The sequence below is a fragment of the Dipteris shenzhenensis genome, chromosome 6 (assembly GCF_047967505.1).
Source record: "Dipteris shenzhenensis isolate YYH24624 ecotype China chromosome 6, Dip_SZ_1.0, whole genome shotgun sequence".
Classification (NCBI taxonomy): Eukaryota; Viridiplantae; Streptophyta; class Polypodiopsida; order Gleicheniales; family Dipteridaceae; genus Dipteris; species Dipteris shenzhenensis.
Window position 1 is genome coordinate 2,725,470 of NC_141601.1, and position 8,452 is coordinate 2,733,921.

An 8,452-nucleotide genomic window follows, 5' to 3' on the forward strand; every position below is an offset into this window, starting at 1 on the left:
TTGAGTATTGAAACAAGAAGACTAAATTTTAAAAAACAATGGCTCCATGATTTTATGGACCATTTGAAGTTGTCCATAAAATGTAAAAACTTGTTTATATTCTTGACTTATCTAATTATTAGAGAATCCACAATGCATTTCACATTAGCCTATTAAAACCATTTAAGGGACCTCTACTTACACATCCTATTTAGGAAGAGGCTTTGTTGATTATTGATTGAAGAACAAATACTTGAGCTTGGTTGCATTATAGATCATCAACAAATTAAAGGTTGAAAATAAATGTTTATGTCAATTATTTGCTCAATTTTAAGATTCAATGCTGAATATCTCTTTGAAGTTAGGGCCACACATACCCTTCGAACAAAATTTTCCTTAACATTGTTTTGAAAGCGAAATGCCCTCCACATCTACCCTCATGATTTGATTCCAAAATGTGAAGAATTTCCTCCTACCATTGAATCTGAATACTAAATATGCCCCTTTCATGTAGAGTACATCATCGATAAGACAATAATGTTCACATGATTTGATAAACCTATACTTCTTTTCTTTTGGAACTTCTACTGGCACTCTTCCTGTCATAAGAATACTCTCCTCCTTTGAAAGGGATTATCTCCCCTTATACAATGGCTCTTGAAGTTTTATTGCATACTTGCATACTTCCAAGAGATGATGCTCAAAGGAAGCCTGAGTGGTCCTTTTGAGGTTTTCTGAAACTCATCACTTCCTTTAATGGAACATGCAACTAAGGTCAGTTGTTGCAACCCTAGCATGTGGGATGTTACAAAAATTACACTCCTTACATCACTTGCCAGGAATACAATAGTCATGTAAACTATGGTAAAGTATTCCATATGATTGCACTGGACATGATGGGGGTTCTAGTGGATGCTTTGTGTGATTTAGTTGGGGATACCTAGCTAGAATTGGGTTTTTCCTAATTGGACCTGTGTTTTACCACGCTAGATGGTCAGTATTGTGAGTGATTCCATCTTAATAGTGATGCCTCTAGTGTTATTGGTGTTGTGTTTCGTACATTGAGCACAAATATATTGGGATTAATTGATCCAGTGATTTGTTCAATTGATTGTTAGCAATGCGATTATGTCTTGACAGGTGATGGAATAATGATGAGGATGGACTTAGCACAAGGGTACCGATAGAGGTGTCATATGGCACGTTATATGGCCCTAGGATTTTTTTAAATTGCATTGATATTGTTTGCCATAGGCAATTTTTTTAAATGAGGATATCATTTTTTATCAAATGAAGCCCGATGGAGGTGTCACATGGCACACTATATGGCCATAGGATGATGTTCTTATTACATTGATATCGTTTGCCATAGGCAATGTTTTTTTTATGAGGACATAAATCATTGTTTATTAAATGAAGCCCAAAGAGGCTATGTAAAAAGAACCACTTATTATTGTGGAGGAAAGGGATGATTTTGGCTTCTTATGCTTTAATTGAAAGATCTCAAATACACTAAATGAGGATGTATGAGCCACTCATCTCAGGGGGACATTGCACCTAGTTGTTGTCACTATATCCTTGCGCCTTCTTTACATAATACTTCAAGTGGTGCTTGTGTGTATGTGAGAGAATTCTTAACTTTTGATTACACTGGTTCAATGTACTAGTGTAGTGGGAGTTCATGGTCAAGCTGGAGCTGGGCGTGCTTTGTTTTAAGGCAAGCGATTTTCTCATTTGTTTCCTTCTCCTTGTCTTCTAGCAAAAGCTTGACTATTTCATTGTACCAAGACTTCAATTCCTAGGTGTATCTGGCGTGCTATTTAATTGCAAAGGCACATAAGATCAAGGAAGGTGAAGCAAGACAATAATATGAGATGTAGTCATTTTCAATTTGAAGGTAAGTAAAATTATGTCCAATTTTGAAAACCAAAGGTTTTATTAATGGAGAAGTTGTTTCGCATGATGATGGAAGTACGCATGATTGTATTTCAAATAGAGCATCATTGTTATTGAAATTAAAGTCAATCTCTTCCCATTATAAACCAAGGCTGCATTCACAAAAACAAAGTATGATTACACTAGAGAGGTCAAGATTTTTGAGAGCCTTATAAAGGTGGCAGTTCCTAGTAGCCCCCCTATAGGCTTGGGTATGCCCTGGGGGCATCAATACATTATACAATCCTAATATAGACTATTCTCTTTACCTAGTTGGTACTAAATCATGGACTAAAAGCTTTGTATGAATGATGCCCGTTTGATATGCCTATCTAATATTAATGGTTGAGTCAATAGATGTTCAATACTTTGTTTTCCACACAACTCTCTTAATAACTCAAATCACAATAAGAAATGGCAACACAATAAACTGACCAAAATCACTATAATATTATCAACTCAAAGACAATGGACAAAGGCTCTATATTGACAACAGTGCACCTCTATTGAGTTTGTTGCTACATACAATAGAAGGATTAATGTCCACTAAGGGCCCTATCACATAGAGAGCAGCTACTCTAGGACCTTCTATAGATTCAAGATATCACAAAAGCTGACTCTCATCAGTAAAGGTTTCAAGAGGGCTCTCCAAAAAGTCTCAGTTTCTCACAGATAAAGCCTCTAGGGACTACCTCAAAGAATCATGCACACAAAGCTGATTGGTTGGTAAAAACCCACACCATGTACCATGTATATCTGGCCACCCACAATAGGCATGTAAAGATACTCTACAAGGTTCCATGGTCCAGCCTATCACAACCTATCAAGTACCCACATGAATTTCATGTCAAAGATCAATCCCCATCCATCTTGCTCAAAGGAATTCAACCTTTAGGCATGGGCGAGGCCCCTTATGATGGAAACCTCCAATAGTGTGGGGAGAGAGAGAGAGAGAGAGAGAGAGAGAGAGAGAGAGAGAGAGAGAGAGAGAGAGAGAGAGAGAGAGAGAGAGAGAGAGAGAGAGAGAGAGAGAGAGAGAGAGAGAGAGAGAGAGAGAGCTTGCCATTTTTGTGCATGCTTGCCAAAAACTTCGTCTAAATGTGTCAATGAGAAATTGTAGAAGCACTATTGAGATGTAACATTAGTAAAGCAAGACAAGTGAGTACTACCTTCAAATTGGTTTTGTCAAAGGAAAACAATTGTCAAGATGATTGGATGATTAATTTATAGCACCTATGATGGAAGCCTGTGCATAGGAAAGTCTGAATGATTTGCAAACTATGTGTGAGAGAGAGAGAGGGAAGGGGGACACTTGGCAAGAAAGTGTGTGGGACACTTTTTCATAAAAGTGTAACTATAGCGCTACCTGGAAGGCAGTGCTAACAAAAAGTTGAGTAGAAACAAACTAGAAAGAAGAGATGGAAACAAAAGCTAATAGAAAAAAGGGATTTTCATCATAATGAGAATTGCTCCCACCCCGTGGTAGCTCACCCTTCCCCCTGCTCCACGCTTCTTCTCCCCACATCGGCACACTTACTTGCCTATCTCCCCCTATGCCTCTGCTTCTCTCTCCCATGCTCATTTTGCCCCCTATTGCCGTTTTTTTCTTGCCTTCTCCCCGTTCGCTCCTCTCTCATCGTGGCTAATTCCTAGCCTGTTTTGCCTTTCTCCCCCCTTGCTCAACAATGTGCTGGTGCCAAGAGTCCCGTGGGACCTACTCTAAGGGCTGGTCAAGCCCTTGTGGTGCTCGTGTGGACCTAGGGGGCACTTGGACCCCCCAAACCTACTTGCTCACCTTCCAGGCCCCTTACAGGCAACTGGGCCGTCTCAACCCGTGGGCCAAGGCCTTGTAATGCTTGGTTCAAGGTTATGGAATAGCTTGAGGAGATGCCCTCCCAAGGCTATTTTTGAGGGCCTGTTGGTGGATTTTATTGGTTAATTTGTGACCCAGTTCAGGCTGCTAGGAGCTTGCTCATAGAGCCCTTTCTAGATCAGCCTTGTTTCTGGGAGCACATTAGCACATTAGAACGACAGGATTGGCATAACCACGATGTTCTTCCTGCACTTCTATGAGTACATCAACATACCTTTTTTCCTAACTTGTCAAGAGATCTTCAACTTTGGCTTTGAGTCGAGGTTGGATTTGTTTGATCCCAAAAGGGGGGGATAGGTTGGACCTTCGCTAGTGGAGACCAATCACCCTGTTGGATACCACATACAAGATCCTAGCCAAGGTCTTCAACTTGTGGTTGTGACCCTACCTCCGAGACATTATTAATGACATGTAGACAAGCTTTGTGTAGGAGTGGAGCATCCTAGACATCATCTTCACTTTTCAAGAGGTAGGCTAGCAAGGAGTCGCAGCCCCTCGTTGTTCTTCTCTTGGATTTTGAGAAGGCCTATGATAGAGTGGAGTGATCTTTCCTAGAGGGCACGATGCAATGTCTGGGTTTCATGGATAGGTGGATTAGAGGGGCATCAGCTTTTTATGTGGGGAGCTCTAGTCAGAGCTCTAGTCAAATGATTATTGGTAGCCATATGAGGGAGCCCTTTTCTCTGTCCCAATCAGTTCAATAGGGCTACAATCTCACCCCCTTTCTCTCTCTCTTTATAGCCAAGGCTCTGGGATATTTCCTATGTTCACAAATAGCAAGTCTCATAGGAATGCGACTCCCCATCAAATAGGAGGAGGAGCTTCTAAACTCAGAGTTCATAGATGACATAGCCCTTTTTGTTGCACTAAGCCTAAGGCAATCAGGGGCACTCTAGCCATCTACCGTGAAGCGTCTGTGGTTTGAATCAACTGGACCAAATCCATTGGATTCTTCATAGGCTCAGAGGCAGTCTAGGAGGTTTGAGACTAGCATTTGAACTTTGGCTTTCGTTGGATCCACGGGGGCAAACTGTGAGGTAACTTGGATGCCAGATGGGATAGATATTAAGTAGAGCAAAAAATTGCCCTGGTACTAGAGAGTTTGTGATGAAGCTTCTATACTGGCAAACTCTCTCTCACAAGAAAAGCACTAGTAGTTAACCATATCCTCCCCGCCATGGCCCAGTGCATTGCCTCTTGTTGGTGCTTCCATTGAGGCTACATGGGGTAATTGCGTCGCTTGGTGCATAACTTTATTTGGGTCGGATCAAATGGCACAAGGAACACTAGAGATAGAGTTTTCGAGAAGACACTGATTCTACCTCAGTCACAAGGAGGTTTGGATATCATTGATCCAGAGATGCTGAGTAGATCCCTCTTGTTCAAGTTGGTTTTAGGGGTCTCACTCCAGGCATAGAGCCCTAGAAACTCCTCCTATAGTAGGACCTCCTTGGGAATACCCCCCACACCAGTGGGGCAATGGCACCAATCACACAGATGAATTTTTTTTAGCCCCCCTCATAGGGGAGGCCTCTCCTTTGATGAGGAGCCTTATCAAGTCTAGTAGTGCCTTTCTAGTGGTCTCATTAGGGCCAACCCATCCTAGAGGAGCCACTTACTAGAGGTTCGAGATTCGAAGGAGTGTATACTTGGACAACAAATGTATATTGGGTGGGCACAGTGGGACATCAGTCCACCAAGGTCTTTGGGGTTTGTAGGCAACTCCCACATGAGGCATTAGCTAAGGCACATGTGCTTTCTCACCTGAGAGGGACAGGCACTCGGATGACAGAGACTGAGGCAGTGATCCGCGCCTCGATGTGGGAGGGGCTTCATTCGTCTTGGACCCCACACTGCTAGGTCGGGTAGTTCTTGTGGACAGGGGTACCCTCAGGGTCTGCTTCTTTTAGGACAATCTCCTTTCTTGCCCGTGTTGCTTCTGCAGGGTGGGACCATATGGACTCTTACAGGCTAGGTGTTTTCACTAGAGGATAGTGTCTAGGAGACGGTGGCCAACATCACCACTTGGAACATTTGGGTTGCTCGTTATAGCCAGGTGATGGTGGGTAGGGGATGATTCCAGTGGCTACCCTAATGGCCAATATCATTTTCACACTACCCGCTACTTGGGAGCGTGGTACTCCAGGTTTGAGAGGGATTGTCAAAAGGTGAGACATCCTCTACAAGGTTTGGAGTGCAGGGATTTTCTACTCTTTTCGCCAGAGATATCCGTTGGATGTATAGACCACCTCTGTGGTTGTTAGCCCCTGAGGCAACCTAGACAGTGAGTCGGTGTCCTGGGAACAGGTTGGTTTTTTCTCCTAACAGCCTCTCTTTGTATTTACTGGTTATTTTAGTTCCTTATGGAATCTAAAAGCACTGGGTTTTTATTTTCAAGGATTAATAGAATTTTATTTTCTTTGGAAAAAAAAAGGCTAACAAAAGAGGGACATGCTCTCTCATGTTATAAATAACTAGAGAGAAAGTGTGCTACTTCTCCCCATATATTACGTATGGATTTCTGTTCTTTGTTTTACAAGTTTTAAAAAAAATTCACTTTTAAAATTTTAAAATTTATTATTTTGGGTCTTTAGAAAAGGGGAAGAACTTCCTATTCACCAATTGCATATGTAGAGAGCCTTTTTAATAGCACATTTAGACGTACATCCTATAAACGTACGATTGTACTAAACCAACCCTCTCATTTTTAATGCATGTTCTGGACGGTGAGTGAGAGCTAGGATAGCAAAGAAATGACCATGGTGAATGCAAAATCAAAGGACAATAACATCAACATTGAGTGATCATGGTCCAACCCATAATATCATAAAGGTCGCAGTGATGTTATGAAGCGAGAACTAACAAGCTCTTGTAAGCAATCCCTTATTCATTGTATTTGTTGGTTGGGCTTTAGTTTTCAAGAAGTGCTAATCTTTATCCCCATCATGAATAATAAAAGGACTACCCTAAGGAGGATTAGTTTGGATGGACCTTGTATTGATCTCTTAAATTTTCCTAGTTCTTTTTCTACCTCCTATTAAACAATACTAAAATTATAAAATTAAGATTATATTCCAAATTTGCAATTATCTTCAATTATGTGCTCCATTAAAAAAATAAAAATATAGGTGTTAAGAAGGCCAAACCTTGATAGCTCTCTTGATATGCAGTTCTGGATTAGTAGTGGTTTTAGTTATAATAACATAATGGGGGTAGTAAGTCAGTCTCCACATGGCAACGTTGTGGGTTGCATGGAGATCTTTTATAGAGAACATTAACTATTGTAGGTGGAGTATTTGATGGCATATAGTCCTCAAGTTTGTGGTGCAATCTTCTGAGTTATTCTTGGTTGGTTTCTAAAGATCAATTGTGATGCCTTGCTCATGATTATAGTGGTTGCTACCCCCTTTTGCTCAAGCATCTATATCATGGCTCATTGTCATTGTATGTGGCTACATTTAATTTTTAGATGTATCTCAAAAGGCACAATAGGGATAAGGAAATTTAATTTTTTAAATCTTTTGTTGTCCTACTTTGCAATATAGTATAGCATTCAACTTTCATATTATTGACTTTTTTCCCTAAGATGTTTTCCATTATTTCAAGTGAATTGTGTTTGAGTTTATGTTATTAGAGACAAATTTATGGAATCCTCGCATGAAGGGTCGATGAAGTTGAATAAATTTATTCGTGATAACATTTTAGTGTGCTCCATTACAAAAATAAAAATATAGGTGTTAAGAAGGCCAAACCTTGATAGCTCTCTTGATATGCAGTTCTGGATTAGTAGTGGTTTTAGTTATAATAACATAATGGGGGTAGTAAGTCAGTCTCCACATGGCAACGTTGTGGGTTGCATGGAGATCTTTTATAGAGAACATTAACTATTGTAGGTGGAGTATTTGATGGCATATAGTCCTCAAGTTTGTGGTGCAATCTTCTGAGTTATTCTTGGTTGGTTTCTAAAGATCAATTGTGATGCCTTGCTCATGATTATAGTGGTTGCTACCCCCTTTTGCTCAAGCATCTATATCATGGCTCATTGTCATTGTATGTGGCTACATTTAATTTTTAGATGTATCTCAAAAGGCACAATAGGGATAAGGAAATTTAATTTTTTAAATCTTTTGTTGTCCTACTTTGCAATATAGTATAGCATTCAACTTTCATATTATTGACTTTTTTCCCTAAGATGTTTTCCATTATTTCAAGTGAATTGTGTTTGAGTTTATGCTATTAGAGACAAATTTATGGAATCCTCGCATGAAGGGTCGATGAAGTTGAATAAATTTATTCGTGATAACATTTTAGCATGACAGCTTGACCTCTCCCTATATCTCATGGAGAAGAGTCTGTGGTCAATTGTCACCTTAGAAAGAGTAAAAGCTTAGTATCAAAGATGCTAAAAAGACACCAAAGAAGACCACTCAATGGGCTTCAAAGAACGAAAGGCCATCGGTATTCTTAATAGAGAATTTGGTGGCAATTACAACCAGCTTCTTGACTTATTTAAGTCCATTTACAAGGACAACTTTGCAATAAAAGCCTTGTTTGGGTCAAGATTGAAAAATCCTACTTTCTCAAGCAAGAGTTGTTTGAACTAAAGATGACTAGCAATCCATATTAAATCTCTTTAATATAGTCAGAGCATTAAAGCACACACAT